Source organism: Theobroma cacao, chromosome 2 (assembly GCF_000208745.1).
Source record: "Theobroma cacao cultivar B97-61/B2 chromosome 2, Criollo_cocoa_genome_V2, whole genome shotgun sequence".
In the NCBI taxonomy this organism is placed as follows: Eukaryota; Viridiplantae; Streptophyta; class Magnoliopsida; order Malvales; family Malvaceae; genus Theobroma; species Theobroma cacao.
Window position 1 is genome coordinate 27,471,073 of NC_030851.1, and position 15,607 is coordinate 27,486,679.

The 15,607-nt window shown below is 33.5% G+C and overlaps 1 long non-coding RNA gene across 1 annotated transcript; it reads left to right on the forward strand.

Moving 5' to 3' along the window:
- Positions 12,194-14,923, forward strand: LOC108660919. Its single transcript, XR_001926633.1, has 3 exons — positions 12,194-12,231; positions 12,912-12,992; positions 14,889-14,923. It is a non-coding gene; the product is annotated as an uncharacterized LOC108660919 (long non-coding RNA).

Here is a 15,607-nt window from a genome sequence, read left to right on the forward strand (position 1 = left end):
CATCCTTCATACATTTTGTAGTAATTCAAAGATAACTTGAGCTGCAGAAGTCCAATTGATGTAATTTGTGATCCATTAGAAAGACAAGAGAATGGACTACAACTTTCATGTTTACCACTTTGCCTAGTTTGGACCAGATCAAGGTGAAAACCATGTCAGAAGATGATGGTCAGATGAAGTTTTGCACAAGGTAGCATGGTGACTGAGGCTACTGCTCTAAGTTACTCATGGCCGCGGTGCTAAAAGAGTTACCACTACAGCACTAGGAGGATTGTGGTTGCGGTGCTGAGATGGTGGGGAGCATCATACAAATGTTTGAGTCACGGTGCCACCAAAGAGTGTCACGGTACTGTAGCGCCAAGGAGTCAAGGCGGCAACACTAACCCAATTTCCAAAAATAAAATATTGATAGAAAATTGGAAAGTAGGGCACCTTACAAATATTTAATGGACTTTTTGAGAGCATTCAGGGGGGAGGACGAAAATATGTTTTCTAGAGAATTGAAACGAAGAATCAAGCAAGAAATCAAGAGAAATTGAAAGAGATTCGAGATTAACCAAGCTTCAACATTAGTTTATTTCTCTCTTTTGTGTTATACTTATTTTCTTATTTTGAATTTATGGTTGAATTTCTTTGGATATTATTTTATTTAGATATCATGAACTAATTTGCTTTTCTAGGATTATGGTGGATTCCAACATGTAGTCTGAATATTTGTTTCTCTTTTAGTTATCATGCATGGGTATGGTTTTACTTATTCAAATCTGTTCTTAATGCCTTTAATTTCATGATCAATAATTAATTGATTTGTGAATCTAATTGAAACACGACAGAGAGATTTTAGGTTGGATAAAGATTTGAATAGTGTATGTTCATGTCACTTAGGAGATCTGATTCGCAATTCGGTAGACATACGCCAATTGCCATACATAGCCAAATTAGGACATTTGCTTAATGAACTTAATTTAATTAATTCCTATAGACATATATTGAACTAATCAAGTTAGGTATTCTTGCAAGTATCTCAACGGAGACTTGTCCATAGCTTTGGATTCTAAGTTAGTAAAACCACATAGGGAAGATAAATAACAAGAGAAGTTGGTATCAGATGAAGTGTTGAATGAACCTGTAATCCTAAGTCTTTAATCTACTGCTTTTCTCAACATATTTAATTTATGTTAGTTAATTTAGTATTTATTTTGATTTCGTTTTGATTAGTTTTTCAATTTTCAGACTGTTTAAATAAGATTAATTTGTTATAAAGTCTTAATATTTAGTGAAAATATAGAAACAAATCCCTATAGGAACGATATTCTACTTCTACTATATTATTTGCTTGCAATAGCATGCACTTGCACGAAAAATTGATAACAATTTTTTGATTCTTTTCATTCTTAATCTATTTTTCTTCTTTAAGCCGTATCTACCTCTTTTAGAATGAATAGAGGTTTCTTCAAAAATACATGCCAGGTCATCATTAGTGGAAAGTGAAACATCAACTAAAATGTTTAACATAGAGGTTCCATCATCAGAAAAATTAGCTTGGATACATGGATATTGATGTGATGAAGGTGTAGTAGAAATGTCCGAAAGAGATGGAGTTTGATGATTAGATAAACATTTTTGAATTGATGCTTGGTGAATTCGGGTAAAAGGATGTGACCCATTGTCAAGATCAACAATAAGTTTGAAATTAGATGAATTAGGCAGAAGTGTAATAGATAACGGGGCTTGAATATCATTTGATACCATATTGTGTTTAGAAAGGATGAGATCTTATGGGTCAACAACAATTAGGTTCATAGAAGGTTCGATCGAATTGCCTTAAGAGCTCAATTTAGGATTTTTGACCAACACATCAATTTTATCCATTTGGGCTAGAGTATCACATAGGCTTCTCATCATCTGAGTCAAAGGAGGATTTTGATTCATTGTGGTGATGGGGCTGACATCATCATGAACCTTCAAGGCCACTGGTTGAGAGGGGGGATCCATCCTGTTAGAAGTATCAACGCTGTTCATGGTGGTGGAATAAGAGGAAGTGATGCTAAATGAATCATTGTCCTTTGATTGAGGCCAAGCAAGACAATCAAATTTACAATCTAGAGAAAATTTCCATACCCTGTTGAGAAAGATCTTATTACCCATATCCAAATCAACATTCTCTTCAATCTTAGCTCTTGATTCAGTAGTAATAAGCATTGTAGCTCTTTCAAATGAATGCATAGTCATGGTTTCATCACCTAAACAAGTGAAAGAGCCCCAAAGATTGCTAAGATTATGAAAAGTAGCCTTAGTCCAAGCATGGATAAAGATATCGAAAATAGCAAGCCAACAACGTCGTTAATTCATACTAGCATTAGGAGACCAATTCGTTAAGTGATTAAACAATTTTAAGAGCCAACTCCAATTTTCAGCTTTAGAAATATCATAAGAATTTTTATCAGAAAAAGAAATAAAAAATTGAAGTCTTGAGATTCTTCTTACAAAGAAGCCTAATTTGCTACTTTCCCTAATTTCAACTTCTATTTTATTAGGGTCTTGAAATTTTTTGCAAGTACCGACAACGCATCCTTCAAGCTAGTGCAAGACTTCATCTTCAATATGTCTAACACATAATTTCAAAAAGGAATCAAGAGTAGGTGGAGGAAGGGTGTCACGACTTGAATTTGGGGGTTTATGACCGGTGCACAAGCTCAGTAGGCAAGTCACTAGACTTGAGCAAGCTTCAGAATCCAAAATCATATAACAAAAAATGCCAAGGGATTTATAATCAAATATTCAAAATAAATCCAAGTATATTACATTATCCTTGGCATATAATTCATACAAATATTTATAGGGCCATACGTTGGCCATCCAAGACGGGTTCATACATAACAACCCTTACACAAGTTCATATGGCACATTGTGCCTACATACATTGAAGCCAACCATATGTGGAAGCTCATGACGGACTTAGAGGAGTGAAAACATCAAAACGGAGACCTATCGGATGCCAAAATTGGTCTGTCGTGGGATGACCTTTACCACATAGCTCAATGGCCTATTTATCTGCACATGGTATACAAATAGTTAAGTATTGTAATACTCAGTGAATGGTGTAGATAAACAATATATATATATATATATATACACCATCCATGCATCTAGATGTTCTAGCAAACATCTCTAAATATAAGGCATATCTTTATTCCTAAAATCTCCAATGTGAGGGCATATCATCATACTCAATGTCTCCAAAGATCATTACACATATCATTAGGCTTACCCTTGAAACCAATCAAAGTATTCAAATCATTCTTCACGGCACACTCTAGTCACCAGAGTATCACATCATATTCGTATCATATTTATCCAAGCCTCTCTATGGCTATCTCACATCATATACAAATCAAATCAACGAGTGGTCTTCCCCTGGACATAGTCAAATAAAGCTCAGTGGGCAGTCAGTGGAGAATCAAATCATGCTCAAGGTCAAGCCGTTGGCGGAGAAATAGATCACACATGTGCAGAAGCAATGGGCAAAAAATAGATCATGTATGTGTTGAAGCAATGGGCAGAGAACAGATCACGCACAATGTCGGAGCAGTTGACAGAGAATCAAATCATCGATCAAAGTAATCTCCTGATATCAACATCACATGGAGTAATCTCAATAGATGGCATCAAAGCACTACAGGCAGGAATCACAGACGAGACTAATACTACTGTCCCAGCTTGCCACCATCTTTATAGGTACATACATAGTCACTAGGGGACGGAACTCCACTCAACCACAAATAAGATGAACATTCAGAATTCATCCCTTAGACGAAAACACAAAACCACAAATAAGGCCATCATGCCTTTATCATTCACATCTTTCCTTATCAAACCTCAATTCACATTCATTGAGCTTTAATCGTTTTTAAGCTAGGTTAGGTTCTAAGTGTCTCTTAATTTCAAAGACATCATTTAATTAAATCATCTCAACCTATCATTCACCTAGGGTAATATACTCCGAGGGGTTCATCATAGCCTTTAGATATCCTAGTCTAGACACACAGCATAGGCCACCTATGTGGCTAACATCACTGCACACAATCACACAAGATTCGCATATATACATATACACATATATTGTTCTCTAGCCTAGGTTCATTTGTCTAGGCATATGTATTTCATTCTAGTACCATGGCAGTACATCTATCATGCGTCATGTATTACATGCATTTTATTTAAACCCACTCATAGTGACAAATTGGAGTAATCCCAGCCAAGCTTCGATCCATAGCCTTTAATTGCCTCAGTTTGCCAATGAGTTGATTTAACTCTATTTAACCCTTCAGATGCATCAAAACATCAAAATATTAATTATTCATGGCTTTCGAAATATGCCAGCTTTTCCACAATTAACCAAATCTAAGCAATCCAACTATTTAAGCTCAAATCCTTCATTAATGAGCTAAACCCATACCTTTAAAGCTAGATTGCATGAGTCTTAGCTTCAAATTCTCTAATCCAAGCCAAAGTGAAAATTTACCAAATTTAGAGAGAATTGGATTTTGATGTTATCAACCGATTAAATTGAAAAATAATTAGTAAAAATGTTAATCTTACCTCTAGGATGATTTTCCAAGCTGTAAATAGCCTCAATTGCCACAAAAATTCAATTTGGGGGTTAGGGTTTTTAGTTTCTAGAGAGAGAAAGAGAAAAAAAGCTGAGAGAGAGGTGGGATGAAAATGGCCTAATACCCTTTTTAATTTTTGCCTTCTGTTTGTGAAATATTGATACATTTGGCAATGTATTGATACATCTACCTTAAGTTCTAATTAATGCATTGATACGTTGAGGAAATGTATTGATACATTGAAGGCAGAATGGTCTTAGGTGCTCTTTGCTTCAAATGTATCGATACATTGAGCAAATGTATCGATACATGTTCATCCTTTGCCAAATATATCGATACATCCTTAAATGTATCTATAGAATTCCTCCAAAGCACCTCATGTTGTTCTTCCTGCCAAGAATGTGTCGATACATAGGGGATGTATCAATGCATTTTCTCCTATAGGTAGTTTTAAGCTTCCAAAACTTAGGTTTGACACCCCAAAATCATTCCTTATTAATATCATGATTCAAATCTTTCATTTAACTTAACCCCATACACATAAATCCATAAACATAATAGCAAACTTAGATCAAAACCTTAAACTGTAGGGTTTATCGCATATTTTCTCTAAATTTGCCTAAGTGTCCATTTATCGACATATATATCCTTAAACACTTCGCACACACAACATATTGTCCATTAACTTAATTTACTTAAAAAATTGGGGGTGTTACAAGGGGGTGGGTTAAGGAAAACAATTCAAACCATTTAAGGCTTAAAGGTATGTCCTAGTTGAATTTGTCTAATAAATAGGCTCTGAGACGGAATCGGAATGGGACAATTAAAGTTACGAATAGGAACATATCTTCTTGTGAAATTTTGATTGGATAATTTTTGTTTGCGAATATGCCATTGTTGAATCCTTACAGGTTTACGATTAGGGTTTGGGGCAGAGTTTGCTCTAAAATTAACCCCACCAACATTTTGAAGGATGGGTTAGCAACATTGTTACTCTAGAAGGAATCACTTTGATTTGAAATGGCAAGATTCAATATCATTTTATGGTTTAAAAACCATATCCCATTTAAACCACCAGTAGTTCTTCTTGCTGCCACCATAGATTTGAATCTTACAAAACCATATCTTGATACTCTGTTTGGTTGCTTTAGCGTAATAAAGGTATCAGTAACTTCACCATATCTCCCACAAATTGTTTAGAGCCATCTATGTGAAATTCTAGATGAAAGATTACTTATGTAAACAAAGACAATATCTTATCTTCCATTTAAGTCAAAACTTCTAAAACTGATGGCCTTTCAATTTCAAGAGATGGGTTAAGCCTCGTGAAGGACTAAAAAAATGGGTGAAGTGAAATGATCTAAAATAACTAAAACCAATAACAAGAATAGCAAACTAACTAGATAAACTCAATCAAACAAAGTCTAGAACCACAATATCCCCTCAACACTTCATCTAAATCTTTGCTACTCTCTCTTTACTTACTAGATAGCTGAGTTGTTAACCTAAAGTTCTAATGTATTTTTAAGTCTCTTCCGATGTTCTTATAAAAATATATTTCTTAAGCAATCTACTATATTCCTATGCAAATTGAAATTAAGAAAGACTAATTAAACTTAAACTCTAATTATGGCTACATATGACATATAATTGTATTTCTTCCCTACACATAAATCAAAATAATCATCTCATGCAATTGATATTGAACATATGCTATTTCATCCAATGCTTGCACTAAATTCCTTTTTCCAATTCCGTTTAGGTTAGCCTATCAATCTAATTAGTGATTAGGCAATCAGACGGATTAATCAAAGGATTAAAATAAACAACTCAAACACTATCAATCATAAGCCAAAAAGAGTATTAAAAATTCTAACTACATGTTGGGTACAATTACAATTTTAGATAAAGAAAATTAGTTCATCATAAGTACTAAGGAAAATTAACCATCAACACAAAACAAGAGAAGTATATAAAGAACTGTTGTTGATTTCTTACGCAAGTGCACGTATCGTTAACAAGTAATATAGTAATGAAGTAGAGTATTGATCCCACAGAGAATTGTTTAATTCCTACTGTTAACTACTGAAATTATAACACCTTAATTTTATCCAAACAATTAAAATAAAAAAAAAATTAAAACTAATAACTAAAATTAAATATTAAATAAATCTCACTTAACTACCGACCTAAGATTATAATATCCCTCAATACTTCATCTGATTATTGTCTCTCTCTCTTAACTCAGTTTAATGGATTAAATTGCTAACATAGAGTCCTAAATTATTTATAAGTCTCTGTCGAGTTTTTTATAAAAATACCTCTCCCAATTAATTTGCTATATGTTTATGCAAATTAAATTGAAGAAAGATTCATTAAGTTTTTGCTCTAATCCTGGCTACGTATGCCTTATAAGTGTATGTTCACCATATATGCAAATCAAACCACCTAATCAACTAAGTGTATTCAATCATACACTATTTTATTCAAGGTCTACCTAAATCTCTTTTGTCAAGATTTAACCTAGGTTTCCAATTCAATCTAATTGGTGATCAAGCAATTAGAAGCATCAAGAACAGAATAAAATAAACAACTTAAATCCATCAAACATAAGTAAAAGAGAGATAAATATTTTAGACTGTATATTGAGTTCAATCATAATTTTAGATTAGAAATTTAGTTCCCCATCAAGTCGCACATCGTCATTGAATAAAATTTAAATATTAAAAATCAAAACCAAGAAAATAAGAGAATAAAAGAAAATATAGAAAAACTCAAGAATTGTATTCTTGATCTCCAAATCTCCCTGAATTCTGCAAATTCTTCTTAGCTTCAATGACTCTGTGGCTTGACTCTCCAATGTCAATCTGGTGTTTTCTTTTTTTTTTTTAAGCTCTTTGAAAGCTTGTTTTTATAGGCTTTGAAGTTAGACCAAGTTGGGTGAAGAAATAAGTCAATTTCAGCTGGGATTTCCTCATCAAACTATGTAAGTCGCAGCTTTGCCAACTTAATTAACAGAAATCGCAATTGCTCTAGGACTACTGCAGTGCATCAACTTCAACAAGATTTTTGACCATCCTACAGGCCAAACTGGGTGAAATAGTAAACATAAAAGTTGTATATCTTTCTCTTATCTTTCCAATGGTTTAGGAATTTCTTCATTTGCAGCTCTGTAGAAAAAGTTATGATTAAAATACCGAAACATATGCATTAAAAGTCTGCACTTCGAAATTGTTCTCCTTCTTCCATTAAAATTCTTCTTTCATCATACCTACAAAAGCACAAATAAATCAATAATAACGTATCTTATCCACATCAACACCAAATTAAACATAAAATTAATCAAAATTAGATTGACTTACCTAAAATAACTAATTTAAAATAATTAAATAAAACTTACTAATTTTTATGCATTACTACAAAAACCTAGCCAAATTATTATCGAAATTAAGCTCAAATAACTCTATATCATAAAGTTATCACACCCCCAAACTTAAGATTTTGCTAGTCCTCAAGCAAAACATAGAAAAAAAACCTAACTTACGAAAATCAAATTCGGTTAAAGAAAACTAAATATAATTATTACTACTACTACTATTACTATTACTACTACTACTACTAGAGATAAAGTGCACCAACTCCATGATTCTTTATAATTTCCTCAAAAATATGTCTATCAATCATTAACCTTAGGAAAAATAAGGGTCCCATTCAAATTCATGTTTCAATTTTAATGCAAGCACATTCTCGAATGGATTTCCGTGTGTGTGTGAATCTTTTACCAAGAATATCATGATATCCGGATGAGTTTATGCCAACACAAATTTTAAATTAGTACTAGATTTTCATAGGTTTATTTTTCATCTCTCTCTCCATTAATGTAGACCAATACAAAGCTAGGGATCAATAGGACTTTATAAAGCTTGTAATGTATGGCTAGGGTCAAGGTGTGATAAAGGATATTAATGTGGCTCAAATCACCCTAAGCACATAATTATTCTAGGACCGATATATAGAGCTCTATTTTCCTTTTCCGCGTACACCTTTTCTTCCATGTTTGAACTTTTGTTTCATCTAACACTTTTTTTTTTCACAATTTCACGCCCCCAAACTTATTTTCTTTGTATTGTAGGTAGTGGGGTTATTTTTCATATTTTGAACTTTTTTTTTCTTCTTTTTTTTTTCACATCAACGCCACCTTTCCACCTTTTTCAACATTTAGCTCAATTTATATTTCCTAAACCAATATACATGCTTAGGAGTGAGGGTTGCAAAATTGGAAATTTAATTTTAAGGCTAGGCTCAATATTATGTAGTTAAACAAAGAAAAGGGAAATTAGGCTCAAAAGGGGTATACTAGGGATAAAAATTTAACAAGGTTGGCTTTTCAAGCTCAAACAGTCTAAAGATGGCCTAGATCATCTCCTTAACTAAGTATTGCCTAGGATTTCGCCTCGAGAGAAAATCAAGTAAATTCTAGAATTCATGACATAATCTAAAATTCTCATCAATATAAACCTTCTCTAAATATTCATAATAATTCAAAGTAAAAGATAGAGTGCTCAAAATTGTGGAAATCACATCCTAACAATAATACTTAACAAAAAATTTAGCATGAATCCAAACAAAAACCTTATTCACCAAAAGTTAAGAATTTAAGACAATTAGTTATCATCATTGGATAAAAAAAATCATTGAAAAAATTAGTACAACTTTACTCTAGATTCCTAAAATTCAAACAAAAATTAAATTCTTTTACCAACTAATCCTAAATTATTTATAAATCTAGATAAACATGCACATAAAATTAAATTTAAAACTTCCACAAAATACTCACCATCAAAAAAATAAATTCACCCCCCCAAACTTAAATTAAACATTGTCCTCAATGTTAGAAAAAATAAAGGAAAAGTAAAGAATACTCCCTAGATGATTGGATGAATTTTTGAAAAGGTGTAATCCTCCTCTTTATTGTTATCATCTTCATTGCCACTTGGAGGAATTTTTTTTTACTGCAAAAAAATTTTAATTAATTAATGTAGAGAAATAAAATAAATAGTAAAAATAATTAAAATGAAAATAAATAAAGAGTTTTTGTTGGGTAATGGTTAAATGGGTTAGTGGGTAAGTGGGTAAATGGGTAGTCCAAATAAATAAAAAAAAAAAGATTTGGGTTGGGTTAGTAGGCTAGTACAAATATTGGGGGAATTAGGCTACCCAATTGAGGGTGGTGGGTAATGGCAGCCCACTTTAGAAGGGGGGGATCACCTACCCCATAAAGGGCCTTTTTTTTTTTTAGAATGAGCCGTGGCTCCAAGCCTGGTGAGCCACGGCTAACGTTGTTGGAAGCCCTCTAAGCCGTGGCTTCCCATAGTGGGCGCCGCAACTTGCCTACCTTTTTTTTATTTTTTTTTTCAATTTTTTTTTTTTAAAAATTTTGTTTATGAACCTGCACAAAATAAAAAAAATGTTAATAATTTAATAATTAAATAAATAAAGATAAAAAATAAAAGAAAGTAAGTTAGAGTGCTTGGGTTGCCTCCTAAGAAGCGTTTCTTTATAGTCACTAGCTTGACTTTGGTAGAGATTTGAGTTTGCATGGAAAAAGCTTGAGGTATGAAATTAGCCTCCTCTTAAGATGAGGTTGTAGTGCCTTTAACTCAAGATTTGGTGCTTGCTCAACCCTAGATGGTGGAATAAGCTAATTTTTACCAAACTTCTCAAATTGAGTTCTTTTTGAATAATGCTCTTTTGGTGTAGCCTTCAAAACATGTGTAACATTTGTGAGTTCTTCATTTTGGTCCTTTATTATTGCATCGTGAACCAAACAAGCTTCAAGGAGTTTCTTTGGATTTTTCATATTAACAGCTTCTTTAGGTAACTTATCAATTGTATCTAGAAAAATAATGGGAGGCACATATCGGTTGACTTGTGGTGATGTAGATATTTTCTCTTCTTGCATAATTTCTTCATCTTGAACTTGATTGCTGAAAGTATTTCCTTGATCTACTTTATCTCCATCATCTTGAAGTCTATTATTGATGGCATTGGCTAGTTGACTCACTTGTGTCTCAAGATTTCTAATTGATTCTGCCTGACTTTGAATGACGGCATCAGTCCTTGTCATGAAAAGCATCAGTCTTTGTCATGAATTGCATGAACATATCCTCTATTGAAGGCTTTTTCTCTAGCATAGGAGGCCTAACTTGTGACTGAAAACCATTATGGAAAATAGACTGTGATGAGTATGTAGGACCATGATCATTACTCCAAGAAAAATTTTCGTGATTCCATCATGAATTGTTATTGTTGGAATATGACTTATTTTGTTGCCCATCGATGCTTCCATCAAATTGCATTGATTCGTAATAGGTTGGACAACAATCACTTGAATGCCTATCTCCACAAAACTCGCATGTAACAAAAGGATTTTGAAAAGCATTATCACCCCAAGCGTTAATTTTCAGAGTCAAAGCATCTACTTGGTTGGCTAAAACACTGATTTCATCCAAAGCATAATCACTAGCAACCCTTATAGGCACAAATTGTTTAGATGGCCACATATAATTCATCACCTCAATCAAAAGTACATGAAAATAAAAAGAAAAGTTTGAAGTAAGATTAGGAATGCTTGGTATTAATATTAACAAGAATGAATGAAGAATCAATTCCCTGGTAACGGCGCCAAAAACTTGTTATTGAATTTTCTACTCACGCAAGTGCATGTATCGTTAACAAGTAATATAGTAATGAAGTAGAGTGTCGATCCCACAGAAAATTGTTTAATTCCTACTGTTAACTACTAAAATTATAACATCCTAATTTTATCCAAACAATTAAAATAAAAAAAAATTAAAACTAATAACTAAAATTAAATATGTCAAGCCCAACTCTACAATATGTTTATTATGCCATTCTTACATAAGAATGCATGTTTGCTTACTTGGGTACCTCGAAAATCGTTAAAGGACGGCAATGTACCAAATGGTACAATTAAGTTGAATTAAACCTCAAACTAGTCCAAATAGAGATTTTAAGATGAAATTGAGAATTTTAAAACTCCAGAATGATTTAAAATGGTGATTCGAAGTTCGAGGACCGATTTGGAGTAAAATTGGAATTTTCATAACCTAGGGGCAAAATTGTCATTTTGCCACATGAGGTTAAAATTGGAATGTTGGAAGAAGTTTTTGATGAAGATTGACTATTTAGAATATAATTTGAGTTTGAGAAGTGAAAAATTTTAATTTCAACATTTTTTCGAGCATAGGGGCAAAATAGTCATTTTGCTGTCCAAGGGCAACATTGTAATTTTACACCACCCAACACTTGTCCAATACATGGATTTTACCCAATATTATCATGGATAATTGAGGAAATTTATATGGTGGAGAGAGATTGCTTAATGAGTAAGTATGACACATGGACCAATGGGATGGTAACATGTGTCAAATTTTCATCCATTTATTATTTTGCTTAAAAATCAGCACATAACTCTCCCATATCACTCTCATATGGCTGGCGAAAGGAAGAAAAGGGAAGAAAAAGGAAAAACAAAACCCTAGGTGAAAAAATTCAGGGGAAAAGTGTGAAAATTCAAGGAAACAAGTGACAAAAGGTAAGATTTTTCAATTCTAGCTTGTGATCTACCTTTCCTATGCATTCTTTTTCATTTTCCATGGTTGAGAATCAAGTTTGCATGAGGATACCCTTACTGGCCGGACATGGGGGGAGGAGTTTTGATGCTTGATTTGGTTAGATTTCAATGTATTTTAGTGTTTTTAGTTAGTTAGTGTTGTGTAGCATGAAAAGCCAACAAGAAAATTCATTTTCTCCTATCACCCATCATTGGCTAAATTCTCCATGTGGAATATTAATGATGATTTTGATTTTATTTCAAGTGATTTGGTTAGGAATTAGTGATTTATGGTGTGAGAATCAAGCTTGAAAAATTATAGTGTTGATGCACCCACCATGGCCGAATTTTCCAAGAGACAATGTGAGGATGATTTTGCCATATTTCAAGTTATTTAACTTGTGTTTGATGGTTTGGAGAATTGGAAGAAAAATGGAATTATTGGAGTTGAATTGGATATGTTGGCCAATTAATCGAGTGATAGATCGAATTAGGCCAATACCGTTTTATTTAGGTACACAACTGAATTTGTGTAGAACACCATGTTTAGACGATAATCTGAACAATTTACATCCCATTTCATGCATTAGTATGAAGCCTGAATTGGTTTTACAACGGTTTACCACAAATGTAGTAAATGGCTTATTGTGCATTATGTCGAGGTGGTGAGCTTTCTGACAAAAGTAAAGAGATAGTACCCGAAGATCAAGAATCAGAGTACTCGAAATTCGGTTCCCAAAATAGTGAGTAACCTTATCATCATCTTGATTATCTGAAGTGAATTTTATTTCATTTTTTTGATTTTATGAAAAATGAGTTTAAATGGTAAATCTTTATGTTTTATAAGCAAAATGTGATTAAATGAAATGATTTTATAAAATTGTCTTGAAATTGAATGATGGTTTTGAAAATGGAGTAATTGGAGACTGATTGTTGTGTTATAAATCATGGTTTGAATTGAATGGCTTATGATAATATTGGCATAAATGGTTGGATTTGGTAAATGTGCTGAAAATGTATGAACTGTTGATTTGCCTTGAGAGGCTGTAAAACAAAATAATTGCCATGTCATGCTGTTGAATTTTATTGAATTGGTGTGTTATATATTGGTCATTGCAGTGGACGGGTTCCGTGGACCAGCTTATTAGAGGGGCACGGTAACCCTATTATATTCATACCTCAGTATGAGAGACGCGGTTGGATAACTCCTGAGGTTAAAACTTTAGAGTTCACTTCACGCCAAACCACCACGTGAGGGTGAACTCAGCCAACGCCAAGGAACGACTATGTTTTTAAAATAAAAACATGATTTATGCGTACATAACTTTTTAATAGCCTTGGCGGACTCGGTTGGGATAGCCTTCGACCAAGGTACCCCTGATAACTGAGTATGAGAATGATTTTGGCACGAGCCAAACTTTTCATGAAATCAGAAGCCTCGTTGTTTATTTAGGTGAAATGAATTTATTTTATCTTTTTAAAATGAGTTTGAAATGCTGTGAATCATTTTTATACTAATCTATTTTATCTGTCTCTATTTACTGAACTTTAGATATTTTATATGGTATTTGTTTACTCACTGGGATTATATAATCTCACCACCCTCCTTTCCACCCTTTTCAAGCTCAAGATAGTTGGTAGATAGCTCATTTCATTGAAGGCTACAATTGGACTTGCATCTTCAAAAACTGTAGGTTTACCGCTTTTGATACTTTTGGTCGTTCATGTGAAACCTTGACCTTTATAGACTCGTAGTTAGTAATATATGCGATATCCCTAATTAGGGGTAATTTCGTCATTTCCTTAGTAAGCCCATAAAAGTAAGTTTTAAACAATATTATGGCCTAAGTAGGCCTAAGGCATAAATGGATGTTGAAATTATGGGTAAAATGAAAAGGAAACCAAAATTTGACAATTTTCATAATAGGGGCAAAATGGTCATTTTTCACCTCGAGTTAAAATTTTAAGTTTTCATAAACCTGAGCATGTTTAGACCATTATGGATCTTGTCCCGGTGTCAAAGGAGTAAAAAGATTGCACAAAGGGTTGAATGAGAACAAGCTAACTAGTCAAGGGTATTTTCGTAATTTTAAGGGAATGGATAAGTTTGGCCTATAAATACTTTCTTCTAGTAGCTTCTTCTACCATTTTCCAGCAGCTTGTCTTCTTCTTCTTCTTCTTCAAAACCTCCATGGAAGCTTGATATGTAGCTTGCAAAGTTTTCTCTCTAGCTTTAGTTTTCATACTTTTGAGCCCTTTTGACTAAAACCCTAGTATTCTTTCACTCTCTCACTTCAAAACCCTTGGTAAAGCTTATTTCCATACTTTCTCTCACTAGTTGGGCATTTTAGAGAGAAAAAGAAAGAATTACCCCATTTATTTGGAAGCTATTGGAAGGAAATTCAACTACAAAGAAACCTAAGGGTGAGTGATGAACTAAGCTTGATTTTTAGCTGTAGAAAATGACTAGTAATTTAGATTAAGAACTGCTTTATTGTTGAGTATGTTCATTACTTTTTGTGATTAAGATATTGAACATAGATAGCCATTTAATGTGGCAATTGAAAGCTAGCTAAAAGATAGCTTTTAGGGTTCATAGTGTGTGAATTGACCTATTGCTTATGCTAATGTGATCCTAGGTTCTAAAGAAGCCCCATCATCTCATTTGGACAATTAGGGGAAATTGGAGTCATCTAAAAGCTCTACAATCAATCGGTGAGTGGACTGCCTATCAAAAATCATTTTGGAAATGTGACTGTTTTGTACAAAGTGTTTGAATGATTTTATACAACTTTTCTCAAAAATGAATGCCTTGGGAACAAGCTCTTGAGGAATGGTTTATGTTATGACATGTGGTTATTATGGATTTCTATGCGGCTGCATTATATTGATATACATATATGTTTGAATATAGTGTTGTGTAATTATATTGACTCGGCTATGTACGAGTAGGGAGTGCGCACAAGCAGAGGATGACCTGGTTATGTGCGAGCAGGGAGTGCGCATAACCCGGTGATGACCCAACCATGTGCGAGTAGGGAGTGCGCATGAGCTGGTGATGATGATGATGTGATGGTGTGTATGATGATGATGGGATGATGTGCATGATAATGATGGGTATACGTATACATATATACATATGTAAATATGTGTGTTATAGGAAATTTATGAGTAATGGTATATGGTTGTAATGCATGTGAAACTTGACATGTTAAACTTTGGAAAATTGTCATGTGTTTCATGTTGGTTTGGACATTTCAGCAGGGTGGTTTTTCTTGGGAGAAAAGGGAAATTTTTCATTGGTGCCCTGTATTTTGCTATAACAAGAATGATTCTCGCTGCAGCAAGAAACTCTCGG